Raw genomic sequence first — 23,436 nt, 5'->3', positions numbered from 1 at the left:
TTTCCCTCAGAATCTCCTCCAACAACGTACCACCCCTGCATCAGTCTTACTGGGCTTAGTGGCTGTTGATAATGCAAATATCTCTGGGAGGAGCCCTGCAATTTTCTCCCTCGCTTCTCACAAGGCGCTGGGATACATCTGATCATGTCCCAAGGTTTTATCTAACTTCTTGCATTTTAAGATATCCAGCATCTCCTGTTCTCCAATGTGAATTATTTTCAAGACATCCCTATGTTTTTTCCGAAGTTCCAGAGCTTCCATGTCTTTCTCCGTAGTAAATCCGAACCCAAAATATTTGTTCAGTGTCTCCCCCATCTACAGTGATTCCACACAGACAGCCTCATTGACTTTTTAGGGGCCCTATTCTCTCCCGAGCTAATTTTTAGCCCTTGTTGAAACTTGTCAAAATGCTTCTGAAATGTCAAATATCCCTCTACCGCAACTAGCCTCCCCCACCCTCATCTATTCTGCCATTGAAGGACACACCAAAATATAGAATCCAACAATTGTTAAAATATTCCCCTTTTATAAAATCATGCGCCTCCCATTGTTTCTAAGCATCCAGTTATCATTTATTGTCATATCCTTTATAATACATTCCAGCACCTTCCCGACTTACTGTCAGGCTAACACCATTTGGTTTCAGACTGATTGCACAAAGGATTTTGGGAATCCTTGTGGATCAATCTGAAACAGGTAGCTTACAGGATCAGCAGGTCATAGAGAAGGAAAATCAAATGCTTGCATTGATGACAGAGGGAATGGTGTCTAAATATAGAGAGGTCTTGCTAAAACGATGCAAGATACAAGTCAGACCACACCTAGATTACAATGAATAGTATGCGTGCCCTAAGGAAAGACATTCTTGTGTTGGAGGCAGGCCAGGGAAGGTTCACTCGGCTGATCCTGGAGATGGCGGGATTTTCCAATGAGAAGAGGTGGAGTAGTTTGCCCTTGAACATATTGGGGTTTTGAAGAATGGGAGAGAAATTGAATGAAACATCCAGGATTCAGAGGGGCTTTGACAGGTTAAATGTCGTTAAGTTAGAAAATTGAACAGTACAGCAGAGTAATAGGCCCTTTGGCCCACCATCGCTGTGCTGACCCTGATGCTATTCTAAACTAATCCCATCTGCCTGCACATGGGCGATATCCCTCTATTCTCTGCCTGTTGATTTCACTGTTGAAATGCCCTTCAAATCTTTGCTCTCGTTGCCATCTCTCCCACCTCCTGAGCAGCTTCTACCCTCTTGGTAAAGACAACTGGCCTCATTCATCTCACTTAAAACTTCTCACTCTCACCTTAAACCGATGCGCCCTACTATTCGATATGTCTACATTGGAAGGAGGATTCCAATTATCCACATTATCCATGACTCTCCTAATGCTATATACCTTTACCAGGTCACCCCTCAGTCTCCGATGCTCACGCAAAACAACCCAACTGCGTTCAACCTTCTTACAGTAAACATATTCTCAGCCAGGCAATATTCTGCCAACCCTCTGTTGCAACCTCCCCACATCCTTCCTGTGGTGTGTTGATGAGAACGACACGCAACCTTCCAAACGTGGCCGACGGAAGTTTCATTCAGTCACAACATGACACGCAAACGTCTGTACTCAATACTGTGCCCATTAAAGGTAAGCAAAGCATACTGCCCCTCTACCACCACATCCTGATGTGTTGCTATTTTTAGGGAGCTATGAATTTGCTTCTCTCTGTTTATCAATGTTTCCAACTCGTCAATTAGTGTACCTCTCTCTTCCATTTGACTTCATAAATGCATCACTTCACACCTGTCCCGATGAAATTCAATTTGCCACATCTCTGCCCAACGTTCCAGCTGATCTACATAGTGCTGCAACTTTTAACACTCTTCCTCACTGTCCACAATTCCCCTAACTATCCCTGATCATTACATGCCTTTACAAATGTCGTCTGCAAAATACTAACCAAACTGCTGACCTTTCCATCTGAATCTTAGATATAAATTACACACAGGCATCGCAGCACTGATCCTTGTGAAACACCATTGGCCACAGACGTCCAATCAGAAACTGACCACTGCACATGCCTCTGTCTACTATCACCAAGAAAATATTGTATCCAACTTACCAACGAGCATGGACTGTGATTTGATCTTCCAGATCCCCCTTGCTATTTGGAAGCTGTCCATTCAAAATGACTCTATATTTTGATTCCCAGATTAAATTGGCTGTCTCACTAATGCACTGACTGCATCCTTTCTTCACAACAAAACAGAACCTTGTTTGGGTGTTTGCTGATCCTGCCTAAATCCCTACAACCCCTCAATAATCACATTGCTGTCATGGGCATGCTGCAGCCACACCTCCACAATAACATTTCGATCATATCTGTTCCCTTCAGTTAATGCTGTCATTCCATCTGCCTTGTTGCAAATGCATGGCGCATGCCACCGAGAGAGGGCCTTTGAGGGATGGATAGAGGTCACAGAGTGGGAGAACTGTTTGGGGGCGCGACAATGTTGCAGGGTTAAACATAGTTACAGTTGCTACAGAATGTCCACAGGAGAAAACATATTATTGTTTGGAGGAAGTTAGAGAGATAAAGCATCTTTGATTAGATTCCAGAGATAGGGTTGTGGCTCGTTACATGGACTATGTTGAGTAGGGCGTAGAAACATTCACAAGCTTCCAGGATATCGTACATTTAACAACAGTTATGGGATCTGGAGAATATCACAGTGATAGGGAGGATGGTATGGACTGGAGAATATTACAGGGAAAGGGAGGGTGGTATGGACTGGAGAATGTTGCAAGCACATGGAAGATGATATAAGCTGGAGAATGCTGCAGCAATAGAGAGGAGTATATGGACTGGAGGATGTTGCACGGACAGGGATGAAGTTGTAGACTGGCTGCAGTTAGAAGGAGAGATAAATCTATGCACTGGAAGGTATGTCAGAGAGAGTGAGTGGTGTGCATGCTGCAAGATATAACAGGGGTAGGGAAGCTTGCAGAGACTAGAGGAGAGAGCGATAGAGAGTCTTGTGAGAGACCAGATTCGCTTATGAGCATAGGATGTGCTACAGTGAGCAGAGCCTTTTGCAGATATAAATAAGGATGCAATGGCCACAAAGCAGTTATACCTATAGATAGGTAAATAGGAACTGAAGGAAATGAAGAGATTACACAGGCTAGGAGTGTTGTATGCAATGGAGGAGATTAACCTGAAAGGAAAGTTTTAGACACTCAACAATGTTAGGAAATAATGGGAGTTCCAATGGTGATAGCAGGTTTCAACAATTCGGAGGATATAGACCTGAAGGAGCTTTCACAGATAGCGATGGTACTGTAAAAAGAATTAAAGTGGCTTCTGTTACATAAGCACTTACAATAGCCTATTTGAAATGTGCATTATCTCTCGACCATTTATCAGATAGCGCTACAAATATTTCACTGGCTCTGCCTACCAGCTTAGACTGAACTGGCATGACCCAGAAGACCTCGGGCCACTCTACCTGTCTATGCAATTTTTCAAATGAAATACAGAGTTCCTTGACAGTAGAGTCACAGGTAGTTAGGACAGCGAAGAAGGCGCTTGGTATGCATTCCTTTATTGGTTAGAATATTGAGTACAGAAGTTGGGAGGTCATGTTGCAGCTGTACAAGACTGTGGTTAGGCCACTTTTGGAATGCTGCATGCAACTCTGCTCTACTTCCGATCGGATGGATTTTGTGAAACTTGAAAGGGATCAGAAAAAATTTACATTAATGTTGCCAGGGATGAGCTATAGGGAGAGTTTGAACAGGTGATGTTTGTTTTTCCTGGAGAGTCGGAGGCTGAGGGTGACCTCATAGAGGTTTATAAAATCAAGAGGGGCATGGAAAGGGTAAATAGACAAAGTCTTTCTCCTGGGGTGTGCGAGTCCAGAATTATAGGGTGACGTTTAGGGTGAGAGTAGAAAATATAAAAGATAAAACGGGGCAACTTTTTCACACAGAGGATAGTACATGTGTGGAATGAGCTGCCAGAGGAAGTAATGGAGGCGAGTACAACTGCAACCGTTAAAAGGCATCTGCATAGGTATATGAATAGGAAGGGTTGCGAGGGAGATGGGCTGGGTGCTAGCAGGTGGGACTGATCAGCAGAATGTGACCATGAATGTGTTGTGGAACCTGGAGGATGTTATGATTTGAACCACAGGTAATGTTTGATTGGATCTTTCAGCCAATTTTACAGATGGACCAATTGCAACACTTAAGAAGCATTTGGATGGATATATGAATAGAAAGGATTTGGAGGGATAGAGACTAGGTACTGGCAAGTTGGACTAGATTGGGTTGGAATATCCTGTCGTCATGGCTGGGTTGGAATGAACGGTCTGTTTCCATGCTGTACATCTCTATGACTGTAAGATCGGCTGAATTGTCCAATCAAAAATTACCTGTGGTTCAAATCATAATATCCTCCAGGTTCCACAAGCCATCCGCTGTCCCATCCTGCAGGTTCAATGAATCCCGGAATCTCTAACCTTCTGCAAGTCCCACGTCTCTTCCGAACTTTGTACCATCCTCCAGGTTCTGCAGCCCTTCATATCTTGTAACATGGCCCAAACTCTCTAACTTCTCCTTGCTCTGCAATGTTCCCCAGAAGGGCACTGGAGGGTGGTGGAGGTTACAGAGATATGGAGGGACATCAGGACGGGAGGATTTTGCAGACATTAGGAATATATGGAATTGAGGAGGTTTCACAGTTTCTGAGTGTTGTAGGGACTGGAGGAACTTGCAAAGATAGGGATAGTTTTAGTTTGGAGGATTCTGCAGAAAACATTTACGTGATTAAAGGCAGAATTCCTAGAAGCGTGCAGGAACAAAGGGATCCTGTATCCCTCAGATTACCACCCAAGGTGACAGGCTGTTAAGAAGGCGGATGGTGTGTTCGCTTTCATTAACAGGGGGATTGAGTTTAAGAAATGTGAGATTTTGCTGCAGCTGTACAGAACCCCAGTTAGACCATACTTCGAATATTGTGAACAGTTCTGTTCGCTTCATTATAAGGAGGACGTGGAAGCTTTAAAGACAGTGCAGAGGAGATTTAGCAGGATGCTGCCTGGACTGGATGGCATGCCCATAGAAGGTAGTTTGTGGAAGCTAGGGCTTTTCTGATCACAGCGAAGGAGGAAGAATGGTGACATGATAGAGATGTACAAGGGAATGAGAGGCATAAATAGAGTGGATAACCCATGGCGAAATGGCTATCACAAGGGGACATAAGTTTAAGGTAATTGGCGGAAGGTTTAGCTTAGATATCAGAGGGCTATGGGCCAGGTGCTGGCAGGTAGGACTAGATTGGGTTGGGATATCCTGTCGGCATGGAAGGGACTGGTACGTTATTTACACATAGTGTGGTGGGTGCTTGGAATGGACTGCCAGCCATCGTAGTAGATTCGGACACATTACAGACATCTAAGCAACTCTTGGATAGGCACTTCAATGATAGTAAAATGTAAGGTATGTAAGTTCGTTTCATCTTCAGAGTAGGATAAACGGTCAGCACAATATTGAGGGCGTAAGGGCTTGTACTGAAATGTGCTATTCCACGTTCTAAATAGCAAGGGTTATGGTGGCAGCAAGAGGTTTCGGGAAGCGGGAGAGGATGCGATCTGAATGAAGTGACACAAATAGGAGGCATTGGTAAAGCAGTATGAGGTAACAGAGACAGCAATGGTCTGGTCTGGAGCAGATGACCAGACCGCGAGAATTGTGGGGACTGGAGGTGCCTTCACAGGGAGGGAGGAGCATAGAGCCACAGGAGGTTACAGAAATGTGGAGAGCTGTCAGGCCTGCAGGAGTTCATGGAGATGGGGAGGTTGGGAGGAATGGAGCAGTTTACAGGGATAAGGATGTTGGTAGGATGGGGTGTTTTACACAGACAGGAATGTTTCAGGTGAATGGAGCTGAGTACAGAGATAAAGTTGTACGGATTGGAAAAACAAATAGACATATGGAGGGTAGTCATGACTGAAGATGTTTATAGACACAAGAAGGCCTAGGTTTTGCAGGTTGTTTAGATAAAGAGGGTGTGGAATCGGACGGATTCTCCAAGTGATAAAGACAGCAAATTTGGTTGGAGACAGTTTCACAGATTAGGGAGCTTTAGTAACCTCCTCCAGTTTGGTCAGAGTGGGAAGGGTTGTAGGGGAGGGTGATGTTTACACATATAAGAGCTGAAGAAGATTATGGAAATGAGTAGATGGATGGAGACACTGGAGGAGCTTACATTGACAGGGTGGGTGCTGGCAATGAAAAGATATCACACAGATAGTGAGTCTTGTAGGAAATGTATTGAAAGAGTCACAGGCATTGGAATGACTTCTGCAGATTGGGAGTATTACAGGGATTGAAAGGATCGTAGGGTCTCCACAGATTGATCATGTCTTTAAGAATATGTAGATACGGAAATCTTAAACCCAATGCATGCAGTCTACATTTCAAGACCAGAGCCTTATTATCCCTCATCAGCCATACTGGCCCTGGATTCTTGATACCACACTTTGAAAAGCCTCCCATTTGCCAGTTGTTCCTTTTCCTTCAATCAGACTCACCCAATCAATTGAAATCATAATATGGAGGTGCCGGTGTCGGACTGGGCGTGGATAAAGTCAAAAATCACCCAACACTCGGTTCCAGTTCAACCGGTTTATTTGAAAGCACTAGCTGTCAGAGCACTGCTTCTTCATCAGGTGGTTGTGGGGCACAATCCTAAGGTAAAGGATGGCAGTGTCATGGAATATAATATCAAACAAATTTAGTTTAAGCCTTTCATCGGTTACAGTGATGACCAGCGCTTCCAAAGCGAGTTGGATTATAACTGGGCGTTGTGCAATTTTAAATTCACGGCATTGACGCTGCCCAGATCCTTCAGAATGGTCCCAAACGTGGCCCTGTTCCAGGTTTCCTCTTCAATCTGTGGACCTGCTGATCTTTTTCCATAACTATGTTAAAATGAAGACAGTTGTGGGCACGGGACCCAAAGTGCTCTCCGAATGACACTTAGTCACTTGCCCGACCACGTTTTCTGAGGGGAGGTCCAGTGTTGCACCTGCCTGAGTAGAGTAGGGCCCTCTGCATATTGATTTAGGAACCTTCCTTGGACACATTTGAAAAATTGCCCTCCGTCCAGGCCTTTTTATACTCTCGCTGGCCCAGTCAGTACAGGGAATATTAAAATCTCCAGCCTGCACTCATCTATTATTCCTATAGTTATCTGTAATCTCCCTACACAGCTGCTCCTCTGGTATCTGTTGGGTCTACAACAGTCTACAGTACAGTCCCAACAAAGTGATCACCCCTCTCTTTTTTCTAACTTCTAACCATGTAGAATTTTAAATGAATATATGTTTTAAACATTGGTATTAACAATCCATAAATAAGTATTGATAAAATCCAAACACTTGACCTTCAGAGAAAGACAACACTTCACTCTGACGTGGTCTGTAGGACATCCCCACAGCAAAGTGTTTGCCTCTCAATTACCCTGTGAAATGGGCGAGCCAGCTGCTTAGCTCAAGGACAGCAAGGGATGGGCAATAAAGGCTGGTCAGTCAGAGACACCCACATCCCATACCGGATTTTTAAAAAAATTCATGCATGATTGGTCCCAGCACAGTTCCAGTGGAACAATGTCCTGGCCAGTTACATTGGTAGATTTATGGACATGGTTTTAAACTGACAGAGAGGATGCAGGGACAGGCTTCAGGTGAAAGGAGCTCTCCAAATCCAAAGAGAAAACGTGAAGCATCAGAGCAGCACGGAGAATGTGACCGAGGACAACAGAAAGGAACAGGATGGGACAAAGTTTAACTAAAACGTTTCATCAGCAAATCCATTTGTGACAGGAAATTGTGGGAACGAGTAAATTGTGTTTTTTTATTAATGGACAAAGTCTCTGCAACAAGGTAGATGGATTTGTGACACAGAGATAAAAGAGATTTAGACACCAGAGAGATGTGGTTACTGGGCGAACAAAAGGTGGAACATAAATATTCAATGTTTCACAGCCTTGTGCAAACCCAGGCAAAATGGGCAACGCTAACAATAATGGGTAAGAAAGACATTATAGAGAAAGTATTTGATCTCAGATCATGAAGTAGAGTCAGTCTGAATGTAAATTCTGGCTACTACTTGCCAAGGACACAAGCAGCCGAACAGTTTTAGCCACCGAACAGCATTTCTTGGCTCGTCACTGCAATAAATAGGATTTCATTGGAATTTTTAATAAAGGCATGGTGAACATTTAGTGAAATGTCAATATTTGCCAAGTCTGGGACAATCACACTGACAATAGTGATATTGGAAGAGGAGTTCAGAGAATTTTTTTCAGTGTTTCTTAGAATAACACATTGCGCAACTGGCGAGGGACGTAACTGTCTCAGAGCGACTGTTGTGTGATAAACCATAGTAAATGAGTAATGTCACCTGGAGAGATCCTCTGGGAAATTGTAATAAAGTGCAGTTTAAAGAAATATAAAGTTTTAAAGTGAATCACAGAAAGGACAACAAGAAACAAAAATAGACAATTACATGGGTTTGAGAGGAGAACTGACCAAGCTAAACAGGCTAAACAGACTGAAATATGTGTCTGGAAATGTACAGTGGAAAACATTTGAAGGAAGAGTGTAAAACACTCAACAAAAGGACATTCCACAGAAAGAGATTAAAACTCAGCAAGAAATCCCCACCCGTCCTTCACTCAGGACAAAATGGATCATATTAGATTATGAGGCTGAGAAGATCAGCACAAAGTACTTAAAATCCTGAAGTGAGAGAGAGTTTTAGGAGTAAGTTTTAAAAGGATTGCAGTGGGTCTGCGAGCAGGAGGAGGGCTGTGAGAAGGGGAATCGTTGTCAGGGTTTATTGACACGATAGGAACAGGGAAAGATGAAGGTGCTGGAGGTTGTGAGAGAGTTACAGAGAGTGGTAAGGGCCTGAACGGTGTTATAAAGCCAGTACGGATTGCTGCATCTAGAGGTGTTTGCAGAGGTAGGGAGGGACATATGTATTTTTATTTATTCATTCATGGGATGTGAGTGTCACTGCCTGGACCAGCATTCTTTGACCCCATGCTAATTACCCAGAGATTGCTGGGGCCCTGGTGGATATATTTAATACTTTGCTGGCCACAGGTGAACTTCTGAATGACAGGAGGATCACTCATAGTTCCTTTGTTCAAGAAGGGCAGCAGGGATAGGCCAGGTAATTACAGAGCAGATAGTCTGACAGCAGGGGGAGGGATTTATTGGAAACAATTGTGAGGATGAATCAACACTTGCAAAGGTAAGGATCAACTCAGTTGAGCCATCATGGATTTGGCAGAGGAAGATACTGTCTGACGAATTCAGCTCAGTTTTTTTGAAATGGTACTTAAGTATATTGATGAGGACTGTGCAGATGATGTGGTTTACATGGACTTGAATAAGTCCTTAGACAAGATGCAAAATGGAAGGCTGGTCCAAAAGGATTGGGTTTCAAGACAAGTTGGCAAATTGGATGCAAAATTGGTGGATAGAATACTTTCACCAGCGGGTGTACCACAGAGATCTGTGCAGGAACCATTGAACATTAATCACTCGGATGTGAAAGCAGACGATATCATTAGTCGGTTTGCAGGTGACATGAAAGGTGAGGGTGTTGTTCACAGTGAGGGGGATGGTCTCCGTCTGCAATCCGATGTCGATCGGATGATAATCTAAGCAGAGTTTCGTTCTGATCGAAGTGAGGTAATACTCTGTGGGAGGTACGATAAACGAAAGACAGACATAATGAATGGTAGGACCTTGTGGACTACTTAGGAATACAGGGACCTTGGTGGACAAGTCCATAGATCCCTGAAGGTGTCAGCACAGGGAGACAGGGTGGGCAAGGCACCTCAACTGGGAGCGGGAGAGGGACCCATATCCTGGTGGGGTGAATTGAGAGGATATAACCTCGTCTGGCAGGGTGTTAGACCTTAAATAAACGTAGGCTGGTACATGAGTTAAAGACAGCAATTTCAGCAGACAAGGCAAGCAAGAGCATAGCAGGGAATGGGGGAAAACTGATGATTAAACTGCATTTATTTCAATCCAAGGGCCAGACAGCTAAGGCAGACGAACTCAAGGCATGGATTAGAACATGGGACTGGGATATTATAGTTATTACAGAAACGCAGCTGAGGGAGGGGCAGGACTGGCAGTTCATTGTTTCAAGGTAGAGATGCTACAGGAAGGGGAGGCAAGAGAGGACGTGTGGTGGTGGGATTTGATTGCGTGAATCATCACAGCAGTACTTAGAGAGAATATTACTGTGGGATCGCCCACTTAAGCTATGTTAGTGGAACAGAGAAATAAGAATGGGTCATCATTTTGATACGATCGGACAGCTGACCCCGAATAATCTGTGGCGGACTGAGTTTCAAATATGTCGGGACATCTTAAATATCAACCATAGTAATAAGGCTGTTATAGTAGGGTTTGTGAACTTTCCAAACCTAGACAGGGATTGCCAGTGTTCAGTGTTTGCAAGGGAGGAATTCGGTAATTGTGTTCCAGAAAACTCCCAATCAATATGTAAATGGCCTGAAAAGAGAAAGGGGCAAAACCTGACCTCCCCTTGGGAAACAAGGTCGGGAAAGGGACTGAGGTGTGAGTGGGAAAGCATTTTCCCAAAGTGACCACAGTTCTAGTAGTTTGAAAACAGCTTTGGAAAAGGACAGGCCTGGTCCACAAGTACAAGTTATAAAATGGGGCCAGATCAATCTTGACCGTATTAGCCAGGAACTTTCAAAATGGGATTGGGGAAGGGAACTATTTACAGGAAAAAGGGTACTTTGGCAAGTGAGAATATTTTAAATGTGAGATAAACTGATCGATCAGCGCCAGCATGTTCCTATTTGTGCGCAGCTCAATGCTGACAGCATTCGGAAACACTGGCTGTCTATTGAGGGTCTGCTCAAGGAAAAGGGGGCACATGTCAGGTATAGCCAGCTGGATCAAGGGAATCCCTGAGGATATACAGGGGCTGGAGGAATACACTTTGAGTAGAAAACAGGAAAGGAGAAGGAAAGGGGAATCCAAAAGTGATTGTATCAGTATATTAAGAGTGCATAAGTAACTCAGGACAAAATAGTGTCCATTAAAGATCAATGAGGCCATCGATGTGTGGAACTGCAGGATATTTGCTAAGATCGTAAACTATTTTTTCACTCCAGAACTTACTGTGGAGAAAGACTGGGGAAATCAGGGAACATGAGTAATACATTAAACCACAATTGGAGTTCTCTGCAATTCCAGTCTCTCTGCTACAGGAAGGATGTTGTGAAACTTGAAAGGGCTCAGAAAAGATTAACAAGATATTGCCCGGGTTGTTGCTGAATAAGCTGGGGTTACTGTCGCTGGAGAATTGGAGACGCAGGGATGACCTGACAGAGGTTTATATGAACATGAGCGGTATGGATAGGGTAAGCATTCAAGGCCTTTTCCCAGAAGTTATGGAGTCCAAAACTAGAGGGCATAAGTTTAAGATTAGAGGTGAATGGTTTACAGCGGGACTGAGGGGACAGCTTCTTCACACACATGGTGATGTGTGTATGGAATGAGCTGAGACAGAAAGTAATGGAGACTGATACAATTACAACATTTACAAGTTATCTGGATGGGCATCTGAATAGTAATGGTGGGCGGCACGGTGGCACAGTGGTTAGCACTGCTGCCTCAGCACCAGAAATCCGGGTTCATTTCCCACTTCAGGCGACTGACGGTGTGTTGTTTGCACATTCTCCCCGTGTCTGCGTGGGTTTCCTCCAGGTGCTCCAGTTTCCTCCCACAGTCCAAAGATGTGCAAGTCAGGTGAATTGGCCATGCTAAATTGGGCCAATGCTGGAAAAGGGAATGGATTTAATTAGATCTTCTGGTGAGCCTGGACGAGTGTTGACCGAAGGGTCTGTTTCTATGCTGTATATCTCTATAACTTGAAAACAGCGCATGTTTTAAAAGAGGTGGTGCTGGAGGTTTTAAAACTCAAAGCTTTGGCAAGTCCCAGAACTTGATAAAGTGTATCACATGACACTGTGGGATGCTCGGGAAGAAATTGTGGAGCCCCTAGCAAAGGTATGTGTACTATTGACAGCCATGTGTGATGGGCTGGCAGGCTGGAGGGTGGCATCATGGACAGTGAAGGATGTTTTCTGAGATTACAAAGGGATCTTGATGAAGGGAGTGAATGGGCTGAAAAGCTAGAGATGGAATTCAATCGGAGTAAATAGGAGGTAATGCACTTGGTAAAACAAACAAGGGTAGAGCTTATACAATTAATGTTAAGGATTCGGTTAGTGTTTTAGAGCAGAGGGACCTCTGGGTTCAGGTACTTAATTCTTGAAGTTTGCATTACAGGATGGATAAGACAGTGTTGTGCATGCCTGACTATTGCTCAGTCCATTGAGTGGAGGATTTGGGACGTCATGATGAGATTGCACAGTCATTTGTGAGGCCTGTTCTGCAATACTCTGTCCAGTTCTGGTTGCCCAGTTAACAGGGAAGATATTATTAAACTGCAGGATGTTCAGAAGAGATTTACCACGATATTGCTGGGTATGGAAGGCTTGCATTCTGAAAAATGGCTGGATAGGCTGAGTCTTTTTTTCACTGGAGCCTGGAGGTTGAGACATGATGCTATAAAGGTTTATGGGGAAAAATGAGGTATATAGATCGATTTAATGGTAGTTGCCTTTTCCTCAGGATTGGGGAGTCTCAAGAGGAGGGGCCACATTTATAAGTTGAGAGGAGAGAAATGTTCAAAAAAAAAGATACGGGGCAATTTGTTACACAGAGGGTGGTTTGAGTGTGGAATGAACGTCCTGAGAAAAGGGTTGATGTGGGTACAATTACAACAGTTAAAAGATATTTGGATAAACAGGTGAAGAGGGAAGGCTTGGAGTGATATGGGCCAACAACAGGCAGCTGGGAAGAGTTTAGTTTTAGATTATGGTGGGTATCAACTGAAGGGTCAGTTTCCATGTTGTATGGCTCTATGACAAGAATATGGTTTTATTCCATTATTGAAGAATGGATCAGGGCTGGGCCCACTGATGTGCATCATCTACATAAACAATTTGGTTGAAAATATAGGAGTGATTGTGTGAAAGTTTGTTGATGATCAAATTAATGGTGTCGTGGGCATTAAATATGGTTATCAAAGGGGATCGTGACCAACTGGGCCACTGGGCCAAGGAATGAAAGATGGAGTTTAATTCAGGTGTTGGATTTTGTTAAAACAAACCATGGAGGACTAACACAGTTAATGGAAGGGCTCTGGGCAGGGTTGTCGACCATAGAGAGAGCGAGAGAGAGCAAGAGCGAGAGCGAGAGCGAGAGCGAGAGAGACACACAGAAGTCCAGAAATTGACTATAAGCAAAAATAATAAGTAATCATAGCTGCTTCCCATTCTTAAAGATAACAGTGATGGATCCCCACCATGCAAATTAAGTTGAGCAGGTTCTAAAAACATCTGTCATTTGCTGGATGAAGACCATGCTATATGGAGTAAAGTTGCAGTTGACGACCTCCCAGAAATAAATGAGTTCAAATTCCTTGTGGGAAAGACAGTTTAAAGATGTGTGGCACACTGTAATAAACAGCCAATTTGCAAAGCTTTTTTTAAAAAATCATATTCATCCATAATTTGCTTGTTACTTCCTGTTTAATTCAAGGTAATCCTAAATAGAGTCATAAAGTCATACAGCACGGAAATAGACCCTTCGGTCCAACCATTCGATGCCGAACAGAATCCTGAACTAAATTAGTCGCACTGCCTGATCCTGGTCTAAGTCCCTCCAAACATTTCCTATTCATGTATTTATCCAAATGTCTTTTAAACGTCACAGTTATGCCCTCATCCACAACTTTCTCAGGACGTTCATTCGTTCATGTCTTTTCAAACGTTCCCTCTTCTTACCTTAAAAATACGCCCCTGTGTCTTAAAATTCCCCATTTTATGGAAAGACAACCACCATCAACTCTATCTGTACCTCTGATTATTTTACAAACTTCCATCAGGTCACTTCTCAACCTCCTCTATTCCAGCGTAATAAGTGCCAGCCTATCCAGCTTTTCTTTATAGTCCACACCTTCCTGATAAATCACTTCTGAACCCTCTCCAGCTCAATAACCCTTCCTATAAATGGGTGACCAGAACTGAATACAGTTTTCCAGGAAAAGCCTCACCAATGTCCTGTACAACCTCCACCTAACATCCTAACTCCGATACGTAACTGGAGTTTAGGACTGACACTATTTTGACTTTGCCTGGTTGACTCTTACGTTCTAAACCGTGAAAAGCTGTGGCTTTTTATTTCAGCAAATAACTGGGATTATCAATTTTCTTTACTTTAAAACAAAAAAATTACTGGTTTCTAATAAGTTTGCAATAGGAGAATCAGAGATCCAGACAGCATACATATATATGTTCTAACAAGTCTTGAGTAAAATTTAAGATAAAAAAATTCTACTTTTCCAGTAGTCATATGATGTGGAGAAGCAATTCCAATGAAAGCAATTAACAGTTTGAAACAACAAAATGATTAAGAAATAAATTGAAGTGTTTTGACCAGGGGGTGCAAGTTATATTGTTCCTTGGAAGTGGCATACCAGGTGGACAGGGTGGGGAAAGTGACATTTGGCACATTTGCCGACATTGGCCAGCACTTTGTTACATACGTTGGAGACATTTGCAACATTATCCTAAATATTTCCCTTGGGCAGAGGAGGCCACGGGGTGACCCTAAGAATGGTGAATAACCAAGGGTAGGTGAGTCCAAAACGAGAGGGTATAAACAGGAGGTGAGAGAGCAAGGATTTAAAGAGGGAGCTGAGGGGGAAACAATATCTACAGAGGACAGTGCATAGACAGAACAGACTGCCTCAGGCACATGGGAGAAACAAGAACAATTACAGCACGGAAAAGACATTTGGGGAGGTACATGGAGAAGAGATAAGGGCCAAACGCAGGCAAATGAGACTCGTTCAGTTTAGGTCACATGGGCAGGTTCTGTTTCCGTTCTGTATCACTCTGTATCCAGTTAAAGAGGATTACAGTACCGAAATAAGGCATGTTGTAGACACTGAAGCAAGTCACAGCAATAGGGCTGGTAGTCGGGAATACAGTACATTCCGATTACGTGGAGGGACTATCGGGAATGGAGCAGGTTACAGAGACAATTACTGTCATAGGAGTTAAAAATGACTGAAGACACTGGTGCATAAGCCATGCCACAGATACAGTGTTGCAGAGTAATGCATCTTAGTACAGTGTTGGAGGGAGAACACAGAACAGAAAGATTCCAGGCAGCATTCCCAACCTCTCGTCAGAGGCCTACTCTCCCCTCTGTTGTACTGATGCTCAATAAGACAGCACAGGCCTGGATTAATAACTATGACACTCCCGATGCTGTTTCAGTGCAACATAAGTTAAAGTAGACGTGGTGATTGGGCCTGGGGTGTGTCTATACTGTGCTCCCTATCCAGCACTGTGTCTATGTCATATCTTGATGGCCAATGTTTGGAGACCTCTCATTGCTCCCTGCTCTGTGCACTATGAGTGATCTTACCTCACTGCAGGATTTATTGAAGGCTCGAGAACCCCCTGCCCTTTGTCTCTCTGGCTGACCAACCATCTTCAATCAGGTGATGGATGAGACACACAGCAGTTGGGAAGTCTATTGAATCAGCAACTTCCTGAGTACCTACAGGAGACAGAGAGATAGACAGAATGGGAAATTAGACTGATGCAGTGAGGGTTACACAAAGAGAATGGAAATGAGCCCAACAGATATCTGGAAAATCCCAAACTCCATCCCTGGCCTGTGCTGTTGCGCCTCTGTGGAGTGGAGAATTCTGTTAGCTCAGGATCTGGAGTAACTTGCAGAGTGAGAGACGCTGGCAGAGGCAGCAATTAAACCCACACAGGGAGGGATACCATATGGAGAGAGACTGAGTGATATCACTGGAGTGCTGGAAGACTTCAGGATCACACAATCATGTTGGAAGAATGGGTTTAGCTTCATGTGTTAGTGCTCAGGGATGAGCAACCAGTGAGCAGGTGAAGTGATGGCCCAGTAATATTATTGTTAGGGCATTTGTCCAAAACCTCAGCTAATGTTCAGGGGAGGCAGGTTTGATTCCCATCATAAGATATGGTGTAATTTAAAATCAATAATTTAAAAAATAGCAATTAACAATCCATAAACAAATATGAAACCATTGCTGATGTACAAAAATCCCAATCCCTTAGATTAGATTCCATACAGTGTGGAAACAGGACTTTCGACCCAACCAGTCCACGCCATCCCTCCAAAGAGTAACCCACTCAGACCCATCTCCCTCGACCTAGCACACCTAACATTATGGGCAATTTAGCCAGGCCAATTCGGCTGACCTGCACGTCTTTGGACTGTGGGAGGAAAGCGTAGCATCCAGAGGCAATTCACGCAGACACGGGGACAATGTGCAAACTCCACACAGTCGCCCGCGGCTGGAATCGAACCTGGGACCCTTGTGCTGTGAGGCAGGAGTGCTAATCACTGAGCCCTCCGTGCTGCCTACTTGTCTGATCACCACGTGGTCCGCATGATATACCCACAGGAAAGTGTTTGTCTCTCAATTGCCCTCTGAAATGGCCAAGCAAGCTACTCAGTTCATGGGCAGCTAGGGCTGGGCAATAAAGGCTGGTCAGCCAGAGACACCCACATCCCCGACCTGATGGTCCCACTGCAACCGTGCTGGGACCAGTGTCCTGGCCAATCATGTCAGGAGGTTTAAGGACAGGGCTTTGAACTGACAAAGAGGATGCAGGGGCAGGGTCCAGGTGAAAGTAGCTTTCCAAATCCAAACGGAAAAGGTGAAGCATCGGAACAGCACGGGGATGTGTCTGAAGGCAATCAGAAAGGAACAGGATGGGACAGCGATTTACTAAAACTACATCAGTGTACAGGTTTGTGACAGGAAATTGTGGGAAAGAGTAAATTATGTTTTATTTTGAATGGACGAAGTCTTATCAATAAGGCAGATGGATTTTTGACACTGAGATAAAAGAGGTTTAGACACCAGACAGATATGGTTACAGGGTGAACAAAATGTGGACATAAATATTCAATGGATCGCAACCTTGCGGAAACTCAGGCAAAATGAGTAACACTAAGAAAGGCATCACAGAGAAAGCATTTGGTCTCAGATCATGACGTAGAGTCAGTCTGAATGTAAATTCTGGCTACTACTTGCCAAGGACACAAGCAGTAGAACACGGGCGGCACGGCGGCACAGTGGTTAGCACTGCTGCCTCGCAGCGCCAGAGACCCGGGTTCAATTCCCGCCTCAGGCGAGTTTGCACGTTCTCCCCGTGTCTGCGTGGGTTTCCTCCGGGTGCTCCGGTTTCCTCCCACAGTCACAAAGATGTGCAGGGTCAGGTGAATTGGCCATGCTAAATTGTCCGTAGTGTTAGGTTAGGGGTACGGGGGGGTCACGCTTCGGCGGGTCGGTGTGGACTTGTTGGGCCGAAGGGCCTGTTTCCACACTGTAAAGTAATCTAATCTAATCAAACAGTTTTAGCTACAGAACAGCACTTCATTGCTCATCACTGCAATAAACAGGAACTCAGTGGAATTTTTTAACAAAGGCATTGTGATAATTATGGAAAACTTCAATATTTGTATAATCTGGGACAATCACACGGGCAGCATTGATATTGGAAGAGGAGTTTGGTTATTTTTTTCTTTGAAAAACACATTGTGCAACTGGCTCGGGATATAACTATTGCAGAGCGACCGTGTAATGAAACTTAGTGAATGAGTGATGTCACCGGGAGCGATCCTTCGGGAAATTGTGATAAAGTGCAGTTTAAATAAATATAAAATTTTAAAGTAAATCACAGAAAGGACAAGCTACAACTAGAAACAAAAATAGCTTATTGCATGAGTTTGAGAGAACTGACCAAGGTAAATAGGCTAAACAAACTGAAACATGTGCCTATAAATGGACAGTGGAAAACATTTGAAGGGACGATGCAAAATACTCAACAAACGGACATTCGATTGAAACAGTAAAAACCTCAGTAAGAAATTCACACTGATCCCTTACTCAGGACAAAAGGAATCATACTAGATTATGAGGCTGAGAAGATCACCAAAGAATACTTAAAATCCTGAAGTGAGAGTGTTTTTTAGGAATAAATGTTAATGGATTGGAATGGGTCTGCTCGCAGGAGGAGGGCTGTGGGAAGGGGAGCCACGGTCAGGGTTCATTGACATGATAGGAACAGGGAGAGGTGAAGGTGCTGGAGGTGGGGAGAGTGGTACAAAGAGTGGTCAGAGTGTTACAAAGCCAGGACGGATTGCTGCAGCTGGAGGGGTTTGCAGAGGTAGGGAGGGACAATTGTATTTTTATTTATTCATTCATGGGATGTGGGTGTCACTGCCTGAACCAGCATTCTTGACCCCATGCTAATTACCCAGAGGGCAGCTCAGAGTCAGCCATATTGCTGTGGGTCTGGAGTCACATGTCGGCCAGACCAGGTTAGAATATTTGATGTCCTTCCCTAAAGGAGGTTAGTGAACTAGATGAGTTCTTCCTACTGCTCAACAATGTTATAATGGTGGCCCACCAATGTCTTTTACAGCCACAACATGACATCCAACTCTTACTCTCAATGCTCTCCCCAATGAAGGTAACCATCCCAAACACCTGCTTCACCAACCTGTCTACCTGTGTCACCACATTCAAAGAACTGTGTACCTGGGTCACTGGGTCTCTGACTGACAACACTACCCAGGGCCCGAACATTAACAGTACAAGTCCCACCCTGGTTTGTTTCACCAAAATGGAACACTTCACATTTCTCTAATTAAGCTCCATCTGCTAGTCTTCAGCCCACTATCCCAGCAGGACTGTTCATCCTGTGGTATCATAGATAACCTTCTTCACTGTCCACTTTACCACCAATTTCAGTGTCACCCAAAAACCTTACTTACCAGGAAACCAATATACCCATCCAAACCATTTATCCAAATGAAAAACAACAGAGGACCCCCTACATCGCTGGTCACATGCCTGCAGTCAGAAAAACAACATGTCTCCCATCACCCTCCGTCTACAACCATCAAGCCCAATTTTGTATCCAGTTCCCTCGTTCCTCCTTAATGCCATATCCTTTTACACTGATCTGAGCTTATTACTCAGTTTATCAGACAGAACAAAGAAGGCAGAACAGTTCAGCCCAAGACCCTTCGGCCATTATTTCATGCCAACATTTTATCCAACTGTAAGATCAAAGTATACAACATACCCTTCATTTTACTATTATACATGTGTCTGTCCAAGAGTCTATTAAATATCCCAGATGTGTCTAATTTTACTACCACCATTGGCAGTCCATCCAACCACCTATCATTCTCTATCCTCTTATCCATCCTCCAATCACCTTAAAATTATGCCGCCTTGTAACAGCCATTTATGCGATAGGAGGAAAAGTCTCTGACTATTCACTCACTCTGTGCCTCTCCTCATCTTGTTCACCTCCACAAAGTCGCCCCACCTTAGCTCCCTCAACCTTTCTTTGTAAGAACCGCCATCCATTCCAGGCAGCATCCTGGTAAATCTCCTGTGTGCACTCTCTAAAACTTGCACATCCTTCCTGTAAACAGGGGACCAGAACTGAACACAATATTCCAAGTATGGTCTCACCAGGACGCTATAAAGATGCACTAAAACCTCACAGCTCTTACAGTCAATCCCCTTGCTTAAGGAAAGCCAACACAACATATGCCTTTTTAACAACCCTATCAACGTGCGTGGCGATTTTGAGGGAATAATGGACATGGACCCCATGATCTCTCTGTTCCTCCACACTGTCAAGTAGTCTGCCTTTCACCCTGTATTCTGTATTCAAATTCGACCTTCCAGAATGAATCACTTCACACTTTTCCAGATTGAACTCCATCTGTCACTTCCAGCCCAGCTCTGCGTCCTGTCAATATCCTAGCGCAACCTACAACAGCTCTCCACATTCCCCACGACTCCACCAACCCTCAGGTAATTGGCAAACTTACGAATCCACTCTCCAACATCCACATGCACATCATTTTTAAAAAAAAAATCACAAAGAGCAGAGTCCCAGGGCCAATGGTTACAGAAAACCACAGGCCACTGAGCTCCAGGCTCAATACTGTCCATCTGCTGCCATACCCTGTCTATTCTGGGGTATCCAATCCTGTATCCAGACAGAGATTTCCATGTATCCAAAATCATCCTTCTTTTTTGAATGAGCCATCAACGTATTCTGCCATCTCCTCAAAGAATTCAATAAGGTTTGTGAGGCATGACCTGACCCCTCACAAACCCATTCTGACTGTGGCTAATTTAACTATTGTTTTCCTAGTAGTCATAAATCCTGTCTTTCGAGTTCTCGCCAATAATCTGCACACCACAGACATTCGACCAAATCTGTAATTCCCAGAATTCTACCTCTATAACATGGCTCGGACTTTACAAATCTTCCCTCCTCTGCCATGTTCCCCAGAAGGGCACTGGAGGGTGGTGAGGATTACAGAGATAGAGAGGAATATCAGGACAGGAGGATCTTGCAGAAATTAGGAGAGTTGCAGTGCCAAAAGGAGGCTTCAGTGAGGTTTCAAGGTGAAGAAGGCATTTGAGGAGGAAGGGAGGGAGGGAGGATTGTAGGGAAATGAGAGGTTTCACAGTTTAGGTGTTTTGTTAGGGCTGCAAGGGGTTACTGAGTCGGGGAGGTTTAAGCACTGGAGGTTGTTACACAAACATGGTTTTGGTTGCAATGGGAGGAAGAGGGTGCAGGGAGCTGGAGAGTATGGGATCTGAACGAGGTTACACAAATGGGAAGAGTTGTCAGGAGTGGAGGTGTTTACAGAGACAGCAATGGTCTGATCTGGAGCAGAGGACACAGATTGGGAGGGATGTGGGGACTGGAGGTGGTTTCACAGGGAGGGAGGACCATAGACCCACTGGAGGTTACAGAAATGTGGAGTGCTGTAGGGCTGAAGCTTTCATGGAGTTGGGAATGTTGGGAGGGAAGGAGATGTTTACAGGGATAAGGATGTTTGTAGGCCAGGGCTGGATCACAGACAGGGACTGTTTTAGGGAGCTGAGCAGATTACAGAGATAAAGATGTTTGTATCGACTGGAAGAACAAACAGAGATATGCAGGGTAGTCGTGACTGAAGATGTTTATAGACATAGGAAGGCTTAGGTTCTGGGGTTTATGGAGGCTGTGGAATCTGGGTTTCTTTTCAGAGACTGGGATAACAATTTTGGTCAGAAACAGTTTCATAGATAAGGAAGCATAGCACAATCAGGAGGAAGTTGTAGGGGAGGGTGATGTTTAAACAGATAGTGGTGTAAGAGCTGTATAATGGAGATGGGTAGATGATGGAGACACAGGAGGAGCTCACATTGACATGTGGGTGATAGTGACAGGAGGGTGTTAAATAGATAGTGGGTTTTGTAGGGACTGGATTGGGAGAGGCACAGGCATGGAGTGAGTTCGACAGATCAGAATTAATTGTTAGCCCTGAGAGGATTACACTGATAGGGATGGTGGCCGGGTCTCCACAGACTGTTGGTGTTTAGGGACTGGAAGAGATTTGGTAGATAGGGAGGGATGTAAGAGCTTATGGAGAGTTGAAGATTGGAGCAATTTGCAGAGGGAGGTTTCTCAGACAGAAGTAGGTTATAGACAGTGAGGGTTATGTGGTCTGAGTAAGTCAAAAAGAGGAGAGTTTTCGCATGTGGAAGAGGTTACACTGACAGGGACAGTTGAAGAGACTGAAGCAAAAATGCATGGAGAAGGTTACACAGATAGGGAGGTGAGTAGGGACTGAAGGTGAATACACAGACATGGAGGGTTGTATTGTTAGATGGAGCTGAGAGGGACAGGGACTGGTGTAGGGAATTACATGGATAGGGAAGGTTGTGTTTTTGGAGAAGGTTACACTGATACAGACATTGTTAGAGAGTGTTTAGTGGACGACAGGGGAGCTCAGAGAGAATGTATTATGGGGAGTGGAGGAGATTACAGACACAGAGATGGCTGTTGGGTTGAAAAGAGCTTCTACAGACCCTCAGTGCTGTAAGGCTGGAGGGAGATTATAACAGTGAGTGTTGCCAAGAGTTAATTACGTCACTGATATAGAGCAGGTCTCAGCACGTAACTGTCAAAGGGAAATTGAGACAGTCCAGATGAGTTTACAGAGATACAAATGTTAATGGAAGTTTCAAGAGGGAACAATGATTGGAAGTGCTGTACCAAATGGTAATAGTTATAGGGAGGGGTATAAAAGCAGGAAGAGGTGACAGACATATCGATCTTTGCAAGGACTGGAGAAGGTTACACAGGCAAGCGGTGTTTTAGAGTCTGGAGGCGATTACAGTGTTAAGGAGAACATTGGGGACAAGGCCAGGTGTAAGAGACGGGGATGGTTGACAGGGTTGGATAATAACCTGAATAGAATCGCCATCGTGTGCAACAGGCAATTCGGCCCAACCAGTCCATTCCAAACCTCTGAAGATTATCCTACCCAGACCCACCCCTCTACCTGTACATTTAACCGTGCATTTCTCATGGTGTAATTGCTTAACCCACACATTCCTGAATACCACAGTCAATTTATGATGGCCAATCCACTGATGGTGCAAATAATCGACACACACACACACAGCAAGGGAGCAACATGCAAACAAACACAGTGATGGAGATACCGATAGACACACGCAGGGAGGGAGGGACCTGAGCACACACGCAGCGAGGGAGGGACCTGAGCACACACGCAGGGAGGGACCTGAGCACACACGCAGGGAGGGACCTGAGCACACACGCAGCGAGGGAAGGACCTGAGCACACACGCAGGGAGGAACCTGAGCACACACGCAGCGAGGGAGGGACCTGAGCACACACGCAGGGAGGGAGGGACCTGAACACACACGCAGCGAGGGAGGGACCTGAACACACACGCAGGGAGGTAAGGACCTGAGCACACACGCAGCGAGGGAGGGACCTGAACACACTCGCAGCGAGGGAGGGACCTGAGCACACACGCAGGGAGGGAGGGACCTGAACACACACGCAGGGAGGGAGGGACCTGAACACACTCGCAGCGAGGGAGGGACCTGAGCACACACGCAGCGAGGGAGGGACCTGAGCACACACGCAGCGAGGGAGGGACCTGAGCACACACGCAGCGAGGGAGGGACCTGAGCACACACGCAGCGAGGGAGGGACCTGAGCACACACGCAGCGAGGGAGGGACCTGAGCACACACGCAGCGAGGGAAGGACCTGAGCACACACGCAGCGAGGGAGGGACCTGAGCACACACGCAGGGAGGGACCTGAGCACACA

At 44.8% G+C, this 23,436-nt stretch overlaps 1 long non-coding RNA gene across 4 annotated transcripts in view; it reads right to left on the bottom strand.

Moving 5' to 3' along the window:
• The window catches only part of LOC148135950 (uncharacterized), a 52,614-nt gene that overhangs the window by 14,394 nt on the left and 14,784 nt on the right, over positions 1-23,436 (bottom strand). For all 4 annotated transcript variants that reach the window (XR_015754817.1, XR_015754816.1, XR_015754819.1 and 1 more), the window contains exon 2: positions 15,627-15,761. This is a non-coding gene — a long non-coding RNA (uncharacterized LOC148135950). The remainder of the gene's footprint in view (positions 1-15,626; positions 15,762-23,436) is intronic.

The sequence above is a fragment of the Chiloscyllium plagiosum genome, unplaced genomic scaffold (genome assembly GCF_037043375.1).
Source record: "Chiloscyllium plagiosum isolate Xiang-an unplaced genomic scaffold, Cpla_swu_hap1 HiC_scaffold_48, whole genome shotgun sequence".
Taxonomy (NCBI): Eukaryota; Metazoa; Chordata; class Chondrichthyes; order Orectolobiformes; family Hemiscylliidae; genus Chiloscyllium; species Chiloscyllium plagiosum.
This window is presented reverse-complemented; position numbering and strand designations above follow the sequence as displayed.